The sequence below is a fragment of the Cherax quadricarinatus genome, unplaced genomic scaffold (assembly GCF_038502225.1).
Source record: "Cherax quadricarinatus isolate ZL_2023a unplaced genomic scaffold, ASM3850222v1 Contig58, whole genome shotgun sequence".
Lineage (NCBI taxonomy): Eukaryota > Metazoa > Arthropoda > Malacostraca > Decapoda > Parastacidae > Cherax > Cherax quadricarinatus.
This window is the reverse complement of record NW_027195084.1, coordinates 76,693-99,688: the sequence shown is the minus strand read 5'-3', so window position 1 is coordinate 99,688 and position 22,996 is coordinate 76,693. Positions and strand designations below refer to the sequence as shown.

Sequence of the window (22,996 nt, the reverse complement as noted above, 5' to 3'; positions counted from 1 at the left end):
TGCTGGGAGGCAGTTGAACAGTCTCGGGCCCCTGACACTTATTGTATGGTCTCTTAACGTGCTAGTGACACCCCTGCTTTTCATTGGGGGGATGTTGCATCGTCTGCCAAGTCTTTTGCTTTCGTAGTGAGTGATTTTCGTGTGCAAGTTCGGTACTAGTCCCTCTAGGATTTTCCAGGTGTATATAATCATGTATCTCTCCCTCCTGCGTTCCAGGGAATACAGGTTTAGGAACCTCAAGCGCTCCCAGTAATTGAGGTGTTTTATCTCCGTTATGCGCGCCGTGAAAGTTCTCTGTACATTTTCTAGGTCGGCAATTTCACCTGCCTTGAAAGGTGCTGTTAGTGTGCAGCAATATTCCAGCCTAGATAGAACAAGTGACCTGAAGAGTGTCATCATGGGAGGGTTGATGCGAGGAACTGGAGCTACTCTCCTTCCTCTGATCAAACAATAACTCTCACACTAGGTCTTACATAATGTTCAATGTAGTTCCCAGTTATATTTTTTCCATTATTGAAAAATTAGTGAAGGCCTCTTGATCCAAGTAAGTTGCGCCTTGTGATCCAGATAGACGTCCACGTAGACAAATTGTTAGTTATCACGTTAATGTTAAAGAAAATAAAGATAGATTTACTATATTAAATATTAAGTTGGGAAAAGTAACATTGTCTCAGGGTGTTACAACGAGGACGAAGCGTTGAATGGACACACCAAACCCAATATTTTTACCAGTGATTTTCTCCATCAGGCGAGATGTATGCGGCTTTTTCTCACCGCCTGTATAGTGGTGGAGGTGGTCAAATGCTGACTCAAATGACAGCATATTATTATGGACCCATTGTGTTCGTTGCAGTGCAAACGGCACGTCGACAGCAAGAGGCACGTCGACAGCAAGAGGCACGTCGACAGCAAGAGGCACGTCGACAGCAAGAGGCACGTCGACAGCAAGAGGCACGTCGACAGCAAGAGGCACGTCGACAGCAAGAGGCACGTCGACAGCAAGATTGCCTCCAGAGACGGCATCTTGTTACTGTGTGTGGTGTGTAGGACGGCAGCTCACCGACTAGACCAAGTTGAAATAATAGCATACTATAATGGACTCATCGTGTTTATTACAACACAAACAGCAGGTCGAGAGTGCGAGGTCAGCTCAAGTGAAGGTATATTATCATGGACCCATCGTGTTTGTTTCGACACAAATGACACGTCGACAACAAGAGACCAACTCAAATGCTAGCATGTTCATTTGTTCATCTCAACACAAACCTCTCGATGTGTGGTTTGTGTCGAAACGAACATGATGGGTCCATAATACCTATGGTATTTGTGCTTAGGGATCTACTATAACTAACCACCTTAAACCATTAATAACCCAACAAAATGCTGTGTGTTGATCAGTTCCTGCGCCAGACAACACTTCCACTCTTCGCAATAAAGCGAACAGAATCCTTGGTTTATATCAAGAAGTATAAATATTAGAAGTCCTCGGGTTGAAGCACGGTCTGATCTCTAGTGGCTTTATTCTGCCTTGCTTACCGAGGAGTGCACTAATACCTATCACTGTACGTAGTGTACATACTTCTGTTCTTACTTGATGAAGGATAATGTAAGTCGAAAGTTTTTCTGCTGTGTTTATTTTGCTCCCATTACACTCAGGATAACAAGCCTTTGGATTACTGGGCTGTAATAGGGAGGATATGATCGAGGTGTATAAATGGAAAACAGGAATAAATAAAGGGGATGTAAATAGCGTACTAAAAATATCCAGCCAAGACAGGACTCGCAACAATGGTTTCAAGTTGGAAAAGTTCAGATTCAGGAAGGATATATGAAAGTACTGGTTTGGTAACACAGTTGTGGATGAGTGGAACAAACTCCCCAGTACAGTTAGAGGCTAAAACGTTCTGTAGTTTTAAAAATAGGTTAGATAAATACATGAATGGGTGCGGGTGGGTGAGAGTTGGACCTGACTAGCTTGTGCTACTAGGTCAGATGCCGTTCTCCTTAATGAATGTGACCTAACTTAACTAGGTTAGGGCTTAAGCTGGTGGGAGACTTGGACCTGCTTCGCATGGGCCAGTGGGCCTGCTGCAGTGTTCCTCCTTTTTCATGTTCTTCATGAGTTTGAACTTAATATACAAAACATGCACTCTTATTGTACTTACTATATACATAGAACCTTTAACTCCAGTATAAACCCTCCTCTCAAACTACTACTTAACAGTTATAACAGAACACAAGTTACAACACTCGCATTCCTCGTGTCCCTCTGGAAAGTTATTTGGTCCCCAAAAATTCCAGGAACCGGGTTCATTGTACCGGGTTCACTGGACCGGGTTCACTGTAGGAAAGTTTTAGGTTCCCTTAACATCCACCATAACAAACTAGATGACTGAGGCAGCGAGTTTGTTGATACATTTACCCTTCATGGAAGGTTTTAGGTAGGATTATTAGTAACTAATATTAGAATAATGTAGGCTTAGACCTTGATGTAGGCTTAGACCTTGATATAGGTAGGCTTAGACCTTAATATAGGTAGGCTTAGACCTTAATATAGGTAGGCTTAGACCTTAATGTAGGTAGGCTTAGACCTTAATATAGGTAGGCTTAGACCTTGATATAGGCTTAGACCTTGATATAGGCTTAGACCTTGATATAGGCTTAGACCTTGATATAGGCCTAGACCTTACCCCTTCAAGGCTGGCGACATTGCAGGCCTGGAGAATGTACAGAGAACTTTCACGTCACACATAAATACGACAAGGCACCTAAATTACTGGGAACGGTTGAAGGCTCTTGATCCGTATTCCCTGGAACACAGGCGAGAGAGATACATGATAATATACACATGGAAGGTCCTGGAGAGATTGGTACCAAACTGACACACGAAAATCACTCCATATGACAGCAAAAGACCGGGCAGGAGATGTAACATTATCCTGATGAACAGCATCGGTGCCACGAATACACTGAGACAACAGTAAGTGTCAGGGGCCCAAGACTGTTCAACTGTGTCCCACCATACATAGGGGGGATTACCAATAGACCCCTGACTGTCTTCAAGACCCCTGACTGTCTTCAAGACCCCTGGTTGTCTTCAAGACCCCTGACTGTCTTCAAGACCCCTGACTGTCTTCAAGACCCCTGACTGTCTTCAAGACCCCTGGTTGTCTTCAAGACCCCTGACTGTCTTCAAGACCCCTGACTGTCTTCAAGACCCCTGGTTGTCTTCAAGACCCCTGGTTGTCTACAAGACCCCTGACTGTCTTCAAGACCCCTGGCTGTCTTCAAGACCCCTGGTTGTCTACAAGACCCCTGACTGTCTTCAAGACCCCTGACTGTCTTCAAGACCCCTGGTTGTCTTCAAGACCCCTGTCTTCAAGACCCCTGGTTGTCTACAAGACCCCTGACTGTTTTCAAGACCCCTGGTGGTCTTCAAGACTCCTGGTTGTCTTCAAGACTCCTGGTTGTCTTCAAGACCCCTGGTTGTCTTCAAGACTCCTGGTTGTCTTCAAGACTCCTGGTTGTCTTCAAGACCCCTGGTTGTCTTCAAGACCCCTGACTGTCTTCAAGACTCCTGGTTGTCTTCAAGACCCCTGACTTCAAGACTCCTGGTTGTCTTCAAGACCCCTGACTGTCTTCAAGACCCCTGGTTGTCTTCAAGACTCTCAGTTGTCTTCAAGACCCCTGGTAGTCTTCAAGACCTCTGGTAGTCTTCAAGACCCCTGGCTGTCTTCAAGACCCCTGACTGTCTTCAAGACCCCTGACTGTCTTCAAGACCCCTGGTTGTCTTCAAGATCCCTGACTTTCTTCAAGACCTCTGACTGACTTCAAGACCCCCTGGTTATCTTCAAGACCCCTGGTTGTCTTCAAGACTCCTGGTTGTCTTCAAGACCCCTGGTTGTCTTCAAGACCCCTGGTAGTCTTCAAGACCCCTGGTTGTCTTCAAGACCCCTGGTAGTCTTCAAGACCCCTGGTTGTCTTCAAGACCCCTGGTAGTCTTCAAGACTCCCGGTTGTCTTCAAGACCCCTGGTTGTCTTCAAAACCCCTGGTTGTCTTCAAAACCCCTGGTAGTCTTCAAGACCTCTGGTAGTCTTCAAGACCCCTGGTTTGTCTTCAAGACCCCTGACTGTCTTCAAGACCCCTGACTGTCTTCAAGACCCCTGGTTGTCTTCAAGACCCCTGACTGTCTTCAAGACCCCTGGTTGTCTTCAAGACTCCTGGTTGTCTTCAAGACTCCTGGTTGTCTTCAAGACCCCTGGTTGTCTTCAAGACCCCTGGTTGTCTTCAAGACCCCTGGTAGTCTTCAAGACCCCTGGTTGTCTTCAAGACCCCTGGTTGTCTTCAAGACCCCTGGTTGTCAAGACCCCTGGTTGTCTTCAAACCCCCTGGTTGTCTTCAAGGCCCCTGGTTGTCTTCAAGACCCCTGGTTGTCTTCAAGACCCCTGGTTCTCTTCAAAACCCCTGGTTGTCTTCAAAACCCCTGGTTGTCTTCAAGACCCCTGGTAGTCTTGAAGACCCCTGGTTGTCTTCAAGACCCCTGGTTGTCTTCAAGACCCCTGGTTGTCAAGACCCCTGGTTGTCTTCAAGACCCCTGGTTGTCTTCAAGACCCCTGGTTGTCTTCAAAGCCCCTGGTTGTCTTCAAGATCCCTGGTTGTCTTCAAGACCCCTGGTTGTCTTCAAGACCCCTGGTTGTCAAGACCCCTGGTTGTCTTCAAGACCCCTGGTTGTCTTCAAGGCCCCTGGTTGTCTTCAAGGCCCCTGGTTGTCTTCAAGGCCCCTGGTTGTCTTCAAGATCCCTGGTTGTCTTCAAGAAGGCACTGGACAGGCCCTTAGTACCTGACCAGCCAGACTGTGGTTCGTACGTCGGGTGCATGCTGCCGACAGTAACAGCCTGGTTGATCAGACCCTGATCCACCATAAGGCCTGGTCTCAGACCGAGCCACGGGGGCGTTTACCCCCGAAACCCTGTCCAAGTAAACTCCAGGTAAAGTGAAGTATCAGCCCCCAGCTTGAAGGGAGGTGGGGGGGGGGTCTGACACCAGCACGTTCTTCTAGACTTGCCCCTCAAGGAAGGTTCCTTGATGCTGGTGAGGGGCTCTTGATCCAAGGCCCCTCAAGGAAGGTTCCTTGATGCTGGTGAGGGGCTCTTGATCCAAGGCCCCTCAAGGAAGGTTCCTTGATGCTGGTGAGGGGCTCTTGATCCAAGGCCCCTCAAGGAAGGTTCCTTGATGCTGGTGAGGGGCTCTTGATCCAAGGCCCCTCAAGAAAGGTTCCTTGATCCAAGACCCCTCAAGGAAGGTTCCTTGATGCTGGTGAGGGGCTCTTGATCCAAGGCCCCTCAAGGAAGGTTCCTTGATGCTGGTGAGGGGCTCTTGATCCAAGGCCCCTCAAGGAAGGTTCCTTGATGCTGGTGAGGGGCTCTTGATCCAAGGCCCCTCAAGGAAGGTTCCTTGATGCTGGTGAGGGGCTCTTGATCCAAGGCCCCTCAAGAAAGGTTCCTTGATCCAAGACCCATCAAGGAAGGTTCCTTGATGCTGGTGAGGGGCTCTTGATCCAAGGCCCCTCAAGGAAGGTTCCTTGATGCTGGTGAGGGGCTCTTGATCCAAGCCCCCTCAAGGAAGGTCCCTTGATGCTGGTGAGGGGCTCTTGATCCAAGCCCCCTCAAGAAGGTCCCTTGATGCTGGTGAGGGGCTCTTGATCCAAGCCCCCTCAAGGAAGGTTCCTTGATGCTGGTGAGGGGCTCTTGATCCAAGGCCCCTCAAGGAAGGGTCCTTGATGCTGGTGAGGGGCTCTTGATCCAAGGCCCCTCAAGGAAGGGTCCTTGATGCTGGTGAGGGGCTCTTGATCTTGAGAACTGGACCTGTGCTCCAGTTCCCTGAATTAAGCTTGAATACCGTCCATCCCCCTCCACAGGTGTTGTATAATCCTCCGGGTTTAGCACTTCACCATTATTATAATAATAGTGCCTCACTGCATAAATATTGCTTAAGGAATACCCATTAAATTCAGGGATGTTTAAGGTGCAGGCAGGGATACTAATACCATCTTTAAGGTGCAGAGAGGGATACTAATACCATCTTTAAGGTGCAGGCAGGGATACTAATACCATCTTTAAGGTGCAGAGAGGGATACTAATACCATCTTTAAGGTGCAGGCAGGGATACTAATACCATCTTTAAGGTGCAGAGAGGGATACTAATACCATCTTTAAGGTGCAGGCAGGGATACTAATACCATCTTTAAGGTGCAGGCAGGGATACTAATACCATCTGAATACTTGCAGGAATAAGTCCTTCACTGCAGGTGGTGTCCTGGAGAGGGACCTGAGGTATCTAGGTTTGCTTGGGCAGAATCGGGATTTCTAGTAGCATATTCTCCACCTCCAGGTAAGTCAGTCTTTTGTGCATGGAGTTGGGAATTTCTTGTAAGTTCAATTTAAATATGGAAATGTGTCCTAAAAGCCATTTGTGAGATTGAGATGACTAATTTCAGGGTGTCTGTGTCTACAGTCTTCAAGAAGGTGCTGGACAGGCATCTAAAGTCAGTACTTGACCAGCTGGGTTGTGGTTCGTACGTTGGGTTGCGTGTAGCCAGCAGTTACAGCCTGGTTGATCAGACCCTGAGCCACCACGAGGCCTTGTCACAGACCGGGCCGCGGGGGCATTGACCCCTGAAACCCTCTCCAGGTAAACTCCAGGTATACGTTACTTGCTAGGGTGAGTATCACACAAGGAGGCTCCATACACAATTTCCACAGATACAATGCCCCAAGATCTGGAATTCATTGCCCGAACCAGCAAAAGGTTCTCTGTCTGTCACTCGGTTTACAACTGTTATTAAAAGTCCCCATCTCTTAAATATAACTATACAGATCATAGAACCAGTTTGAAACTACTCCAGGAATCCCAGTTAACTTAACATCAATAAATCAATTTACAGTATCAATACACACTTAAAATTGTACTATTGTAAATTGTGCTAATTGTAATAATTTTTTTGCTACTTCTCAACTATAAATTTTATTAATTGAAATTTTTTGAATGCATTAAAATTCACCACTGTAAAACCTATGTTTAGTTTTAAGTAGTGTGCAAACATTATAATTAACCTGCCCGAAATGCTCATGCATGCTGGTGGCTGTGTTTAACAATAGTTTATTACATGTAAACTACACACTGTATACTATGCTAAGAAATAAAAAAAATTATTTTGAAAATCAGATGTTATTACCAAGATAGTGGACTGGTGTGGGTGGCATCCTGGGGGACAATATAAACCTAATTTGCCAGAAATGCTTTGTATAACCAGGGGCTTCCTATATAATATATCAGTGATGTCACATATGGTCTGTATAAGTTGTATCATAAACTTGTAGAAATAAAGATTATTATTACTTATCAAACATAGGGAAGAAGTAGCAGCAGGAACATGTAAGAATATTTCAGAATATTTGGTAATGTCTCCATGGGGAAGTGGAACAGAGTTCTTCCTCTGTAAGTCATGAATGTCATAAGAGGCGACTAAAATGCCAGGAGCAAGGAGCTGATAACTCCTCCTCCTGTATATAATACTAAATTTAAAAAGAAAAACTTAAGTTTTTCTTTTTGAGCCACCCAGCCTCAGTGGGATATGGCTGGTTTGTTAAAAGATGATGATGATTTGGTAATGTGGCTACTCATTATTTGACACATTTCATTATGATGGATAGTGAAGGTGCTAGTTACTATCTATGATGTTCTACTTAATATTCTCGTACAGTTTTAATTTCCATGGCATGCTTTGCATGGCACTAAAGTTTAAGGCGAGTTTGCATTGCATACATGAGGCAGATACAGCAGCTGAGAAGTGACCACCCCAACCTGCACTACCACACTGCTACAGTTATCATACATAGTGTAAATTACCCACCATAATCCCAAAAAATCAGTGACTTATTTCCATTGTGGTCTTTGTTTTCCATTCTAATTGCCAGACATAATGAGGGCAAATTCCTTGGCCTATACCTCAACAACAACCTAAATTTCAGCACCCATATCCAACACATAACAAAAAAAGAATCCAAACCGGTGGGGATCCTCTCCAAGATACGATACTACGTGCCGCAAACTGCACTTCTCACACTATACCATTCACTTATATATCCATACCTCACCTATGCTATCTGTGCTTGGGGTTCAACTGCATCAACACACCTAAAGCCAACAAACCCAACAAAAAGCCGCAGTAAGAATAATCGCTAAATCCCATCCCTGGCAACACACCCCCCCACTCTTCATAGATCTAAATTTACTCCCTGTTCAGAACATCCACACTTACTACTGTGCAATCTATATCTACAGAACCTTAAATTCCAGTATTAACCTTGACCTAAAATGCTTTCTTGATAGTTGTGACAGGATCCACAGGCATAACACCAGACACAAAAATCTCTATGACATTCCCTGTGTTCGACTAAACCTTTACAAAAATTCAATGTACATATTTCAAAGGACCTAAAATCTGGAACACCCTACCTGAAAACTCTAGAACTGCAGACACACTCATCACTTTCAAAACTACAGTTAGAAAACATCTTATCTCCCTGATCCACCCTGACAACTAACTACATGATAACCACCTGGTGGTTCACAATTACACTCACTCACCCACTGACTATAAACCCAGAAATACTAATCTTAATCTTAAAATAATAATTCCTAACTTGTCATAAGTTTGCCTATGATACTCTAATATAGTCACTTTGTATTGTGCCAAAACAAAAACATTCACATTGCTAAACTCACAAATTATGATGTAGTCACTTAGCCTTAATACCATAATCTTTAAGGATTTAATGTTAAGAATTAATCTAAGTCTGCCCGAAATGCCTAGCCATGCTAGGTGTCCTAGTGGCCCCCTCTGTAATTAGTATTTTATAATATGTAAACCACACAATACCCAAAACCTGTAAACCCCACATTGTAACCCTTATAGAGAATAAACTTGAATTGAATTGAATTAGGATCCTTGATTCCCATTCCCGGTGCAGAACTCGTACAATTCGGATTTCGAGCACTTTTGGCAAAATTTCCCCCAGGTTTTGTATGTCCGCTTGGAAATCGTCTGTTTCAGACGTGTCTGCCTGGGCTGCTCATGCATTCATGATTCACTCTTGGGCACATTAAATGTCTTATTTTACATTAATATAGACATTATCGTTAATCCATCTATTATAGTATTTTCTTCAAAATTATATAAGAAACACATTACATAGCATACAAACATGCAGTACAGTGGACCCCCGCATACCGTTGGCATCACATAACGTTAAATCCTCATACCGATACATTTTATCGCTAAAATTTTGCCTCGCACACCGCTAAAAAACCCGCTCAATGCTATTCGTCCGAGACGCGTCTAATGTGCGGCCTGAGCCAGCCTCACATGTTCCGCTGGTGGCATTGTTTACCAGCCAGCCTCCGCGGTAACATCCAAGCATACAATCGAAACATTTTGTATTATTACAGTGTTTTTGGTGATTTTATCTGCAAAATAAGTGACCATGGGCCCCAAGAAAGCTTCTAGTGCCAACCCTACAGGAATAAGGGTGAGAATTACTATAGAGATGAAGAAAGAGATCATTGCTAAGTATGAAAGTGGAGTGCGTGTCTCCGAGCTGGCCAAGTTGTATAGTAAACCCAATCAACCATTGCTACTATTGTGTCCAAGAAAATGGCAATCAAGGAAGCTGTTCTTGCCGAAGATTCAACTGTGTTTTCGAAACAGAGATCGCAAGTGATAGAAGATGTTGAGAGACTCTTATTGGTGTGGATAAATGAAAAACAGATAGCAGGAGATAGCATCTCTCAAGTGATCATAAGTGAAAAGGCTAGAAAGTTGCATGAGGATTTAATTAAAAAAATGCCTGCAACTAGCAATGATGTGAGTGAATTTAAGGCCAGCAAAGGTTGGTTTGAGAGATTTAAGAAGCATAGTGGCATACAGTGTGATAAGGCATGGTGAGGCTGCCAGTTCAGACCACAAAGCAGCTGAAAAATATGTGCATGAATTCAAGGAGTACATAGACAGTGAAGGACTGAAACCTGAACAAGTGTTTAATTGTGACGAAACAGGCCTGTTTTGGAAGAAAATGCCAAGCAGGACCTACATTACTCAGGAGGAAAAGGCACTCCCAGGACATAAGCCTATGAAAGACAGGCTTACTCTTCTCATGTGTGCCAATGCTAGTGGTGATTGCAAAGTGAAGCCTTTATTAGTGTATCACTCTGAAACTCCCAGAGCATTCAGGCAAAAGAATATCCTCAAGGCTAATTTGTGTGTGCTGTGGAGGGCAAACAATAAGGCATGGGTCACTAGGGACTTTTTCTATGACTGGTTACACCAAGCATTTGCCCCCAATATGAAAAATTACCTAACTGAAAAGAAATTAGACCTTAAGTGCCTCCTGGTGTTAGACAATGCCCCTGGTCATCCTACACACTTGGCAGAGCGACTTTGTGGGGACATGAGCTTCATTAAGGTGAAGTTTTTGCCTCCTAATACCACTCCTCTCCTGCAGCCCATGGACCAGCAGGTTATTGCAAACTTCAAAAAACTGTACACAAAAGCTCTGTTTGAAAGGTGCTTTGTAGTGACCTCAGAAACTCAATTGACTCTAAGAGAGTTTTGGAGAGATGACTTTAATATCCTCAATTGTGTAAACCTTATAGGTAAGGCTTGGGAGGGAGTGACTAAGAGGACCTTGAACTCTGCTTGGAAGAAACTGTGGCCAGAATGTGTAGACCAAAGGGATTTTGAATGGTTTGAGGCTAACCCTGGGAATCCTATGCCAGTTGAGGAATCCATTGTGGCATTGGGAAAGCCCTTGGGGTTGGAGGTTAGTGGGGATGATGTGGAAGAGTTGGTGGAGGAGGACAATGATGAACTAACCACTGATGAGCTGCTAGATCATCTTCATCAGCATGAGGCCACACCTGAGGAAACGGCTTCGGAGGAGGGGAGAGAGAAATTGAAGAAGTTGCCTACTTCAAAGATTAAGGAAATGTGTGCAATGTGGCTTAAAGTGCAAACCTTTTTTGATGACAATCACACTAACACAGCTATTGCAAGCCGTGCTGGTGACTGTTACACTGACAATGTTGTGAAACACTTTAGGAAAGTCATAAAGGAACAGGAGGTACAGGCCTCTATGGACAGATATGTTGTGCGACAGAAGTCCAGTGACTCTGAAGCTGGTCCTAGTGGCATTAAAAGAAGAAGGGAAGCAACCCTGGAAAAGGACTTGACACCTCAAGTCTTAATGGAAGGGGATTCCCCTTCTAAACACTAAGACTCTCTCCTCTTCCCATCCCATCAATCATCACCAGATCTTCAATAAAGGTAAGTGTCATGTAACTGTGCATGTCTTTTTCAGTTTGTGTGTATTAAAATTAATATTTCATGTGGTAAAAATTTTTTTTTTTCATACTTTGGGGTGTCTTGCACGGATTAATTTGATTTCCATTATTTCTTATGGGGAAAATTCTTTCGCATAATGATAATTTCGCATAACAATGAGCTCTCAGGAACGGATTAATATCGCTATGCGGGGGTCCGCTGTATTTATATGCTATCGAGGGGTGGTAGTCAGTGGAGGGAAAATGTTGTTTTCTCTGGTCCAGCATTAGAGAAAACTGTATGAATCTACATCTGGCCCAGTCACCACCGTTAATACATAACACTTTTGTTTACAATTCTCGGCATGAATTATTCATTACTTCTCCCTTTGTGATGAGATTTTAAGGTAGTTGTCAGAAACGATTAAACTCAGTGAACATGGTATGTCGATGGTAATAATATGGCTTTGGGTGGCAGTAGGTGCAGCCCAGGCGGGCTACACCTACCAGCTACCTACACTGACTTCCTACAAATAAATACTACACACCTCTCACCCTACATTAAGACTACAAATATTTTAAGGTAAGTAATGAATGTACTGTGTATGTACAGTAGGGCCCCGCTTTACAGCATTCCACTAATACGGCATTTCAAATTATGACCAAAATTCTCTATACGGTGAATGATCTTTCAAATACAGCGCGAGCCACCCTGTTTACATTATCCGTGAGCACCTCTCTCTATTATGTAATAATCACTTTTGGGCACCTTCAATGTCCTGCTTTACATCAGTATAGACATTTTCATTAACCCTTTGACTGTCGCGGCCGTATATATACGTTTGCGAGGTACCGTGTTTGACGTATATATACTCATAAATTCTAGCGGCTTCAAATCAGGCAGGAGAAAGCTAGTAGGCCCACATGTGAGAGAATGGGTCTGTGTGGTCAGTGTGCACCACATAAAAAAAATCCTGGAGCACGCAGTGCATAATGAGAAAAAAAAAACTCCGACCGTTTTTTTTAATTAAAATGCCGACTTTGTGGTCTATTTTCGTATAGTATTTGTGGTTGTATTCTCGTTTTCTTGGTCTCATTTGATAGAATGGAAACTATATTATAGAAATGGAGGTGATTTTGATTAATTTTACTATAAAAAGAACCTGGAAATGGAGCACAAAGTACAGGAAATGTTTGATTTTTGCCGATGTTCAAAAGTGAACAAATGATGTCATTGTCCAATAAATGTCCAAATAGCCATTCTAATACGCAGTCATGAATGGGTTGATGTAATTTTTACAATTATTACAGTATTGCAGTAGTCTGCATAACAGTAAATCTTCTATTTTTTGTTTGAATAAAATTTCAAAATAAAAAGCAAGAGTAATATCACAGGGACCTGGAGACACGACTGATGAACAAAGAAAATGTTATTTTAGAACCAGGAATGTCTGCATTGTTCATTCTGGACCTTATTTTGAAATTGTCGTATTTTTTAATTTTCGTGAAATTGGCCAAATTGCAAATTTCTGACCATGTTATTGGGTAGTTGAAATCGGTAAATGGGCAGTTTCTTGTACTCAATCGATAGAAAAAATAGAGTTCTGAAGAAATAGTTATGAGTTTGGTTGACTGGAATAAAGGAATTAGCCGAAAATAGGGCTCAAAGTGGGCGAAATTGCCGATTTTTAAATATCGCCGAAGTCGCTAACTTCGCGAGAGCGTAATTCCGTCAGTTTTCCATCAAATTTCGTTTTTTTGGTGTCTTTACAATCGGGAAAAGATTCTCTATCATTTCATAAGAAAAAATAATTTTTTTTTTTTTCGAATATTTTGCGACACCAGAAGCAACTTCAGGATTTGGCCCTTCGACAGTCAAAGGGTTAATTCATCTATGATATTTTCCTCAAAATTATGTATATAAAAAACACGTTACATAGCATATAAACATGCAGTTTATATGCTATGGAGGTGTGGCAGCCGGGTGGAGGGATAACATTGTCACTTCCCTTAATACATAATGCTTTTGTTTACAATTCTCGGCATGAATTATTCTCCCTTTGTTTATGATGGCACCTAAAGGTAGTTGATAGAAACGATTAAACTCAATTGCAGTGTCAGACACTAACTTCTTGGGATCTTAATACTTGGGAATTCTTCACTTGCCTAACCTTTGGGCACGACTTACTTCCACATTGGTCAAATGTGACACCACCTATGACTGCTGCACCTCTCCTGCCTAGGGCATATAAGCTACTTCTCTGCAGATATACTGTAATCTTTTGAAGATTGAGGGACTGACCACATCAATAACATCAATAACATTACTTGGCAGTGTCAAGAAGAACACTGTTGATTACCACCAGCAACTGCAGTGACAACAAACATCAATCTACTAGTTGAACACAGTTGACTGTGCCATAATATGATCATATTATAAATATAAAATGTTGATATAGAAAAAGATAGTTAAGTCACTGTAACTGGCATTGCTGATTACATAAAAAAATTCCACAATGTAAATGCATACAGCAGTAAGTCAGTTAAGTCAGTGTGATGTACTTACACTGTGTGTTGGTATTATTTAGGACAGTTAAGTCAGTGTAATGTACTTACACTGTGTGTTGGTATTATTTAGGTCAGTTAAGTCAGTGTGATGTACTTATATTGTGTGTTGGTATTATTTAGGTCAGTTAAGTCAGTGTGATGTACTTACACTGTGTGTTGGTATTATTTAGGACAGTTAAGTCAGTGTGATGTACTTACACTGTGTGTTGGTATTATTTAGGACAGTTAAGTCAGTGTGATGTACTTACACTGTGTGTTGGTATTATTTAGGACAGTTAAGTCAGTGTGATGTACTTACACTGTGTGTTGGTATTATTTAGGACAGTTAAGTCAGTGTAATGTACTTACACTGTGTGTTGGTATTATTTAGGACAGTTAAGTCAGTGTGATGTACTTACATAGTGTGTTGGTATTATTTAGGTCAGTTAAGTCAGTGTGATGTACTTACATAGTGTGTTGGTATTATTTAGGTCAGTTAAGTCAGTGTGATGTACTTACATAGTGTGTTGGTATTATTTAGGACAGTTAAGTATGTAGAATGTAGCTCTGGAGGAAGGAGAATTGGGGGCACCTACAGTAGTATAGGAGGGGCATCATGGTGGCAAGCTGGTAGCATGAGCATAATGTGTTGTTGGAGTGTGAGCAAGGCAACATTTACAAAGCGATTCAGGAAAAGCAGTTATCTGAACTTGAGTCCTGGAAGTGTGAAGTACAGTGCCTGCACTCTGAAGGATGAACAGGGATGTAGTTCAGGAGGAGTGAAGTACAGTGCCTGCACTCTGAAGGATGAATGGGGATGTTGTAGTTCAGGAGGAGTGAAGTACAGTGCCTGCACTCTGAAGGATGAATGGGGATGTTGTAGTTCAGGAGGAGTGAAGTACAGTGCCTGCACTCTGAAGGATGAATGGGTATGTTGTAGTTCTGGAGGAGTGAAGTACAGTGCCTGCACTCTGAAGGATGAATGGGTATGTTGTAGTTCTGGAGGAGTGAAGTACAGTGCCTGCACTCTGAAGGATGTATGGGGATAATACAATTTAGAGGGTCATTTGAGGTGTACTGTTAGCATGCTTCTTGCATGCTAACAGTGAGCGATGTTGAAAATGTTTAGCTTCATGGTCATCCCATCTCAGTGGGAGATGAGTTGTGTTAAAAAAAAAAAAGGTGTTGAGGTTCATTGGAAATTTTGGTTGGCTTGAGCCTGTCCTGTCAGGCAGCCCAGAGTTAAGCTCATGTTATGAGTTGTCACATTACATAAGAACATAATAAAGAAGGAACACTGCAACAGGCCTACTGGCCTGTGAGGCAGGTCCAATTTCCTCACTGGCTTAAGCCAATGCCTTGATCTAGTGAGGTCAGACATGTCACTTAAGGGAGGAGCACGGCATCCGACCTTGTAGCACAAGCTAGTCAGATCTACCTCACACCCACTCGTGTATTTATCCAACCTATTTTTAAAACTACACAACATCTTAGATTCTATGATGGTACTCAGGAGTTTGTTCCACTCATCCACAGCTCTGTTACCAAACCAGTGCTTTCCTATATCCTTCCTGAATCTGAATTTTTCGAATATAAAACCATTGCTGCGAGTCCTGTCTATTTTAGACATTTTTAGCACGCCATTTACATCCCTTTTATTAATTCCTGTTTTCCATTTATATACCTCAATCATATCCCCCCTAATTCTACGCCTTTCTAGAGAGTGCAGATTCAGGGTCCTCAGTCTATCTTCATAGGGAAGATTTCTGATACATGGGATAAACTTTGTCATCCTCCTTTGTACGTTTTCCAGTGCATTTATATCCATGACTCAAGAAATCGTAATGACACGATTGTGGCTAGCTGGTCTAGTGGCTAACGCGACGGGCTGGAGTTTTGAGACTCTATGACCGCGGGTTCAATCCCGGCCGGGGGTATGGTTCATTTATATCCATTCTGTAATACGGTGACCAAAACTGTGCAGCATAATCTAAATGAGGCATAACCAAAGATATATAGAGTTGAAGAATAACCTGATGACTTCTATTATCTATACTTCTTGCTATGAAGCCAAGGATTCTATTAGCTTTATTGCAAACACTAATGCACTGTTATCTTGGTTTCAGATTACTGCTAACCAAAACTCCTAAATCCTTTTCGCAATCTGTAATATTAAGATCTACATTATTTAGTTTATATGTGGCATGGTTATTGTCCTGTCCAACATTTAGAACTTTGCATTTGTCTATATTAAACTGCATTTGCCACTTCTCTGACCACAGCATCAGTCTATTCAAGTCATCCTGGAGTGGTCTAGTGTCCTCATTAGACTGAATTGGATGGCCTATTTTGGTGTCATCAGCAAATTTGCTTGTGTCGCTATTTATTCCCTCGTCTGTGTCATTTATGTAGATTGTGAACAAGGGGCCCAACACCGACCCCTGTGGAACACCGGTTGTGACGTGCCGCCATTCTGATTTCTCCCCATTAATGCAAACTCTCTGCTGCCTATTTGTCAACCATGCCTCTACCCAGGAAAAAATTTCTCCTATTCCGTGTGCCTTAAGTTTTCTCAACAGCCTCTGACGTGGAACTCTATTGAAAGCCTTACTGAAGTCCATATACACAGTATCATATTCAATACCATGATCTACCTCCTCAGATACCTTAGTGAAGAAAGTTAGTAAATTTATTAGACAGGAATGCCCCTTTGTAAAACCATGCTGAGGTTCATTAATCAATTTATGCCTATCAAGATGGCTACGAATTGCTTTGGCAATTATTGATTCCATAAATTTGCCAACTATGGAGGTTAGGCTTATTGGTCTATAGTTGGAAGCTAAGGACCTGTCACCTGTCTTGTAAATAAGTATTACATTTGCCATTTAACACCTGTCTGGCACTATGCAAGTTTGTAGTGATATATTGATAAGATTAGCCAAAGGTATGCTAAGTTCCTCTTTACATTCCTTTGAAACCCTTGCAAACAGTTCATCAGGACCTGGGGATTTGTTAGCCTTTAATTTCTCTATTTGTCTGAGGACCATGTCACTAGTTACCCTAATCATGCATAGTTTATTATCGTCCTTTTCTACATAATTTATTATTTCTAGAATTTTGATAGTATCTTCCTGTGTAAAAACTGAAAGGAAGTAGGTATTGAAAAGTTCACACATTTCCTTATCAGTGTCAGTGATCTGACCTGAGTTACTCTTAAGTGGGCCTATCTTGTCCCTAATCTATCTTCTGTATACCTGAAAGAACCCTTTTGGGTTAGTCTTCGAATCCCTTGCGACTTGAACCTCATAATCCCTTTTTGCTTTTCTTGTTCTTTATTTTTATTTCTATCTGAATATATTGATTTCTTAACTGCCCTCCCCCTCTTTTGATATGCCTATATATGCCTCTCTTTTGACCAATGAGATGTTTCAATCTATTGTTTATCCATTTGGGATCATTGTTGTTAGATCTAATTTCCCTACTTGGGACAAAAGTTGTCTGGGCAGCCAGCACTATGCTCTGAAATATGTCATATTGGCAACCAACTCTACCTACCCGACACATAGTAAGGGCATCCCAATTTAGCCCACCCAGGTAATTTCTCATACCCATAAAGTTGACCAAATGGAAATCTGGGACAGCAACTTGGAGTTATCTGGATAGTATTGGGGTAGAGCCCTACCACAATATTTGTGTTATACAGTACTGTAGAAACATAGGGATCGAGTTGGATATGGGAATCTATAAAATTACCTAAAATCAATAATAACTTTAAAGTTGCTGTGCAAACATTAACCCATTCCAGTGGCGGACAACACACACCCCCAGAACTTGAACTTGTTTGTTTATTTATTTATTTATTAACACATCAGCCAATTCCCACCAAGGCAGGGTGGCCCGAAAAAGAAAAACTTTCGTCATCATTCACTCCATCACTGTCTTGCCAGAAGGGTGCTTTACACTACAGTTTATAAAACTGCAATATTAACACTCCTTCAGAGTGCAGGCACTGTACTTCCCATCTCCAGGACTCAAGTCCGGCCTGCTGGTTTCCCTGAATCCCTTCATAAATGTTACTTTGCTCACACTCCAACAGCACGTCAAATATTAAAAATCATTTGTCTCCATTCACTCCTATCAAATATGTTCACGCATGCTTGCTGGAAGTCCAAGCCCCTCGCACACAAAACCTCTTTTACCCCCTCCCTCCAACCTTTCCTAGGCTGACCCCTACCCCGCCTTCCCTCCACTACAGATTGATACACTCTCAAAGTCATTCTGTTTCATTCCATTCTCTCTACATGTCCAAACCACCTCAACAACCTTTCCTCAGCCCTCTGGACAACAGTTTTGGCAATCCCGCACCTCCTCCTAACTTCCAAACTACGAATTCTCTGCATTATATTCACACCACACATTGCCCTCAGACATGACATCTCTACTGTCTTCAGCCTTCTCCTTGCTGCAACATTCATAGCCCATGCTTCACACCCATATAAGAGCATTGGTAAAACTATACTCTCATACATTCCTCTCTTTGCCTCCAAGGACAAAGTTTTGTCTCCACAGTCTCATAAGTGCACCACTTACCCTTTTCCCCTCATCAGTTCTATGATTCACCTCATCTTTCATAGACCCATCCGCTGACACGTCCACTCCCAAATATCTGAATACATTCACCTCCTCCATACTCTCTCCCTCCAATCTGATATCCAATCTTTCATCACCTAATCTTTTTGTTATCCTCATAACCTTACTCTTTCCTATATTCACTTTTAATTTTCTTTTACATACCCTACCAAATTCATCCACCAACCTCTGCAACTTGTCTTCAGAATCTCCCAAGAGCACAGTGTCATCAGCAAAGAGCAACTGTGACAACTCCCACTTTATGTGTGATTCTTTATCTTTTAACTCCACGTCTCTTGCCAAGACCCTCGCATTTACTTCTCTTACAACCCCATCTATAAATATATTAAACAACCACGGTGACATCACACATCCTTGTCTAAGGCCTACTTTTACTGGGAAATAATTTCCCTCTTTCCTACATACTCTAACTTGAGCCTCACTATCCTCGTAAAAACTCTTCACTGCTTTCAGTAACATGTTTAATAAACAAAATATGCACTCATGCTACTGTGCCTACAGTATATATGACATTCATTTTCAATATAAGCCTTTCTATGGACCTTTTCCTTTTAACAGGTGCAACAAGGCACAAAAAAGCTGACATCCCCCCCCCCTCCGCCCCCCATGTCCAACTCAATCTGTGTGAAAATTCAGTGCTCGTAAAAGGCCTTAAGATCTGGAACTCCGTCTGAAGCATTGAAAGGTTCCCTATCTGCCAACCATTTCAAAGCTGTTGTTAAAAAACACCATCTCCTTAGCATAATTGAGACAGCAATCTGTTATGTCTAACAAAACCAGTTTTCATCCAGTTCTGTCCCTGATCTTCCTTCAACACCCATAAATAATTGGTAACATATATTGTCCCATTTAATTATACTGTAATCTAAAGTAACTTACTGTATCTTCAACATTTCTATATTCAGTCAGATAAAACTGAGGATCTTTGAATAAGTACTACGAAATACATGTATCTCTCTTGTGATAGACTATTTGCCATTAACTGTCTTATTGTAGTTTATTGCATAAGAATTCTTATTTAATATTATGTATATTAATTAATATGGCTTACAATTAGCTGGTCAAAATGCATTACATAATTTGTGGCCATCTTTTGTACCTACCATTATATTAATTCATGTAAATTACATTATCTGGTTTAAATCAAAAAAGTATTAGTGTCAAAAATATTAAATATGGTTTGTTGTGTTGCCAGACTAATAGTGATATTGTTTGTTGGTGCATCAACATGTGAGGACCAAGACTGTTTCAACCAAAAATACTGCTGGAACAAGTGCAGAAGTCTTTAAGAGGAAACTGGACAAGTATCTTCACCAAGTGCTGGATCAACCAGGCTGTGATGGAGTGGGTCAGTGGACCACCAGCAGTAACATCCTGGCATAGCAGGCAAGCACCAGATAAGCCTGACCCCTGGCTGGGCTCTGGCAGTAGAAAAACACTCACAACTCATCAGAGGTTAATGTTAGTTTGTCAAGAGTGTGAGGACTTAATAATAATAATATATTTTATTTTCTAGGTAGTAGGTTGGTAGACAACAACCACCCAGGGAGGTACTACCATCCTGTGGTAGTAGGTTGGTAGACAGCAACCACCCAGGGAGGTGCTACCATCCTGTGGTAGTAGGTTGGTAGACAACAACCACCCAGGAAGGCACTACCATCCTGTGGTAGTAGGTTGGTAGACAACAACCACCCAGGGAGGTACTACCATCCTGTGGTAGTAGGTTGGTAGACAGCAACCACCCAGGGAGGTACTACCATCCTGTGGTAGTAGGTTGGTAGACAGCAACCACCCAGGGAGGTACTACCATCCTGTGGTAGTAGGTTGGTAGACAGCAACCACCCAGGGAGGTACTACCATCCTGTGGTAGTAGGTTGGTAGACAGCAACCACCCAGGGAGGTACTACCATCCTATGGTAGTAGGTTGGTAGACAGCAACCACCCAGGGAGGTACTACCATCCTGTGGTAGTAGGTTGGTAGACAGCAACCACCCAGGGAGGTACTACCATCCTGTGGTAGTAGGTTGGTAGACAGCAACCACCCAGGGAGGTACTACCATCCTGTGGTAGTAGGTTGGTAGACAGCAACCACCCAGGGAGGTACTACCATCCTATGGTAGTAGGTTGGTAGACAGCAACCACCCAGGGAGGTACTACCATCCTGTGGTAATAGGTTGGTAGACAGCAACCACCCAGGGAGGTACTACCATCCTGTGGTAGTAGGTTGGTAGACAACCACCCAGGGAGGTACTACCATCCTGTGGTAGTAGGTTGGTAGACAGCAACCACCCAGGGAGGTGCTACCATCCTGTGGTAGTAGGTTGGTAGACAACAACCACCCAGGAAGGCACTACCATCCTGTGGTAGTAGGTTGGTAGACAACCACCCAGGGAGGTACTACCATCCTGTGGTAGTAGGTTGGTAGACAACCACCCTGGGAGGTACTACCATCCTGTGGTAGTAGGTTGGTAGACAGCAACCACCCAGGGAGGTACTACCATCCTGTGGTAGTAGGTTGGTAGACAGCAACCACCCAGGGAGGTACTACCATCCTGTGGTAGTAGGTTGGTAGACAGCAACCACCCAGGGAGGTACTACCATCCTGTGGTAGTAGGTTGGTAGACAGCAACCACCCAGGGAGGTACTACCATCCTATGGTAGTAGGTTGGTAGACAGCAACCACCCAGGGAGGTACTACCATCCTGTGGTAGTAGGTTGGTAGACAGCAACCACCCAGGGAGGTACTACCATCCTGTGGTAGTAGGTTGGTAGACAACAACCACCCAGGGAGGTACTACCATCCTGTGGGAGTAGGTTGGTAGACAGCAACCACCCAGGGAGGTACTACCATCCTGTGGTAGTAGGTTGGTAGACAGCAACCACCCAGGGAGGTACTACCATCCTGTGGTAGTAGGTTGGTAGACAACAACCACCCAGGGAGGTACTACCATCCTGTGGTAGTAGGTTGGTAGACAGCAACCACCCAGGGAGGTACTACCATCCTGTGGGAGTAGGTTGGTAGACAGCAACCACCCAGGGAGGTACTATCATCCTGTGGTAGTAGGTTGGTAGACAGCAACCACCCAGGGAGGTACTACCATCCTGTGGTAGTAGGTTGGTAGACAGCAACCACCCAGGGAGGTACTACCATCCTGTGGGAGTAGGTTGGTAGACAGCAACCACCCAGGGAGGTACTACCATCCTGTGGGAGTAGGTTGGTGGACAGCAACCACCCAGGGAGGTACTACCATCCTGTGGTAGTAGGTTGGTAGACAGCAACCACCCAGGAAGGTACTACCATCCTGTGGTAGTAGGTTGGTAGACAGCAACCACCCAGGAAGGTACTACCATCCTGTGGTAGTAGGTTGGTAGACAACAACCACCCAGGGAGGTACTACCATCCTGTGGTAGTAGGTTGGTAGACAGCAACCACCCAGGGAGGTACTACCATCCTGTGGTAGTAGGTTGGTAGACAGCAACCACCCAGGGAGGTACTACCATCCTGTGGGAGTAGGTTGGTAGACAGCAACCACCCAGGGAGGTACTACCATCCTGTGGGAGTAGGTTGGTAGACAGCAACCACCCAGGGAAGTACTACCATCCTGTGGTAGTAGGTTGGTAGACAGCAACCACCCAGGGAGGTACTACCATCCTGTGGTAGTAGGTTGGTAGACAGCAACCACCCAGGGAGGTACTACCATCCTGTGGTAGTAGGTTGGTAGACAGCAACCACCCAGGAAGGTACTACCATCCTGTGGTAGTAGGTTGGTAGACAGCAACCACCCAGGGAGGTACTACCATCCTGTGGTAGTAGGTTGGTAGACAACCACCCAGGGAGGTACTACCATCCTGTGGTAGTAGGTTGGTAGACAACCACCCAGGGAGGTACTACCATCCTGTGGTAGTAGGTTGGTAGACAACAACCACCCAGGGAGGTACTACCATCCTGTGGTAGTAGGTTGGTAGACAACAACCACCCAGGGAGGTACTACCATCCTGTGGTAGTAGGTTGGTAGACAGCAACCACCCAGGGAGGTATTACCATCCTGTGGTAGTAGGTTGGTAGACAACCACCCAGGGAGGTACTACCATCCTGTGGTAGTAGGTTGGTAGACAGCAACCACCCAGGGAGGTACTACCATCCTGTGGCAGTAGGTTGGTAGACAGCAACCACCCAGGGAGGTACTACCATCCTGTGGTAGTAGGTTGGTAGACAACCACCCAGGGAGGTACTACCATCCTGTGGTAGTAGGTTGGTAGACAGCAACCACCCAGGGAGGTACTACGATCCTGTGGTAGTAGGTTGGTAGACAGCAACCACCCAGGGAGGTACTACCATCCTGTGGTAGTAGGTTGGTAGACAACAACCACCCAGCGAGGTACTACCATCCTGTGGTAGTAGGTTGGTAGACAACAACC

The 22,996-nt window shown here is 43.5% G+C and overlaps 1 long non-coding RNA gene across 1 annotated transcript; it reads left to right on the top strand.

Moving 5' to 3' along the window:
* The first annotated feature begins 2,377 nt into the window (after window positions 1-2,377).
* LOC128701020 (uncharacterized) lies at window positions 2,378-20,311 on the top strand. The gene is made up of 3 exons (XR_011391042.1): window positions 2,378-2,441; window positions 6,289-6,391; window positions 19,773-20,311. It is a non-coding gene; the product is annotated as an uncharacterized lncRNA (long non-coding RNA).
* Window positions 20,312-22,996: the final 2,685 nt, after the last annotated feature.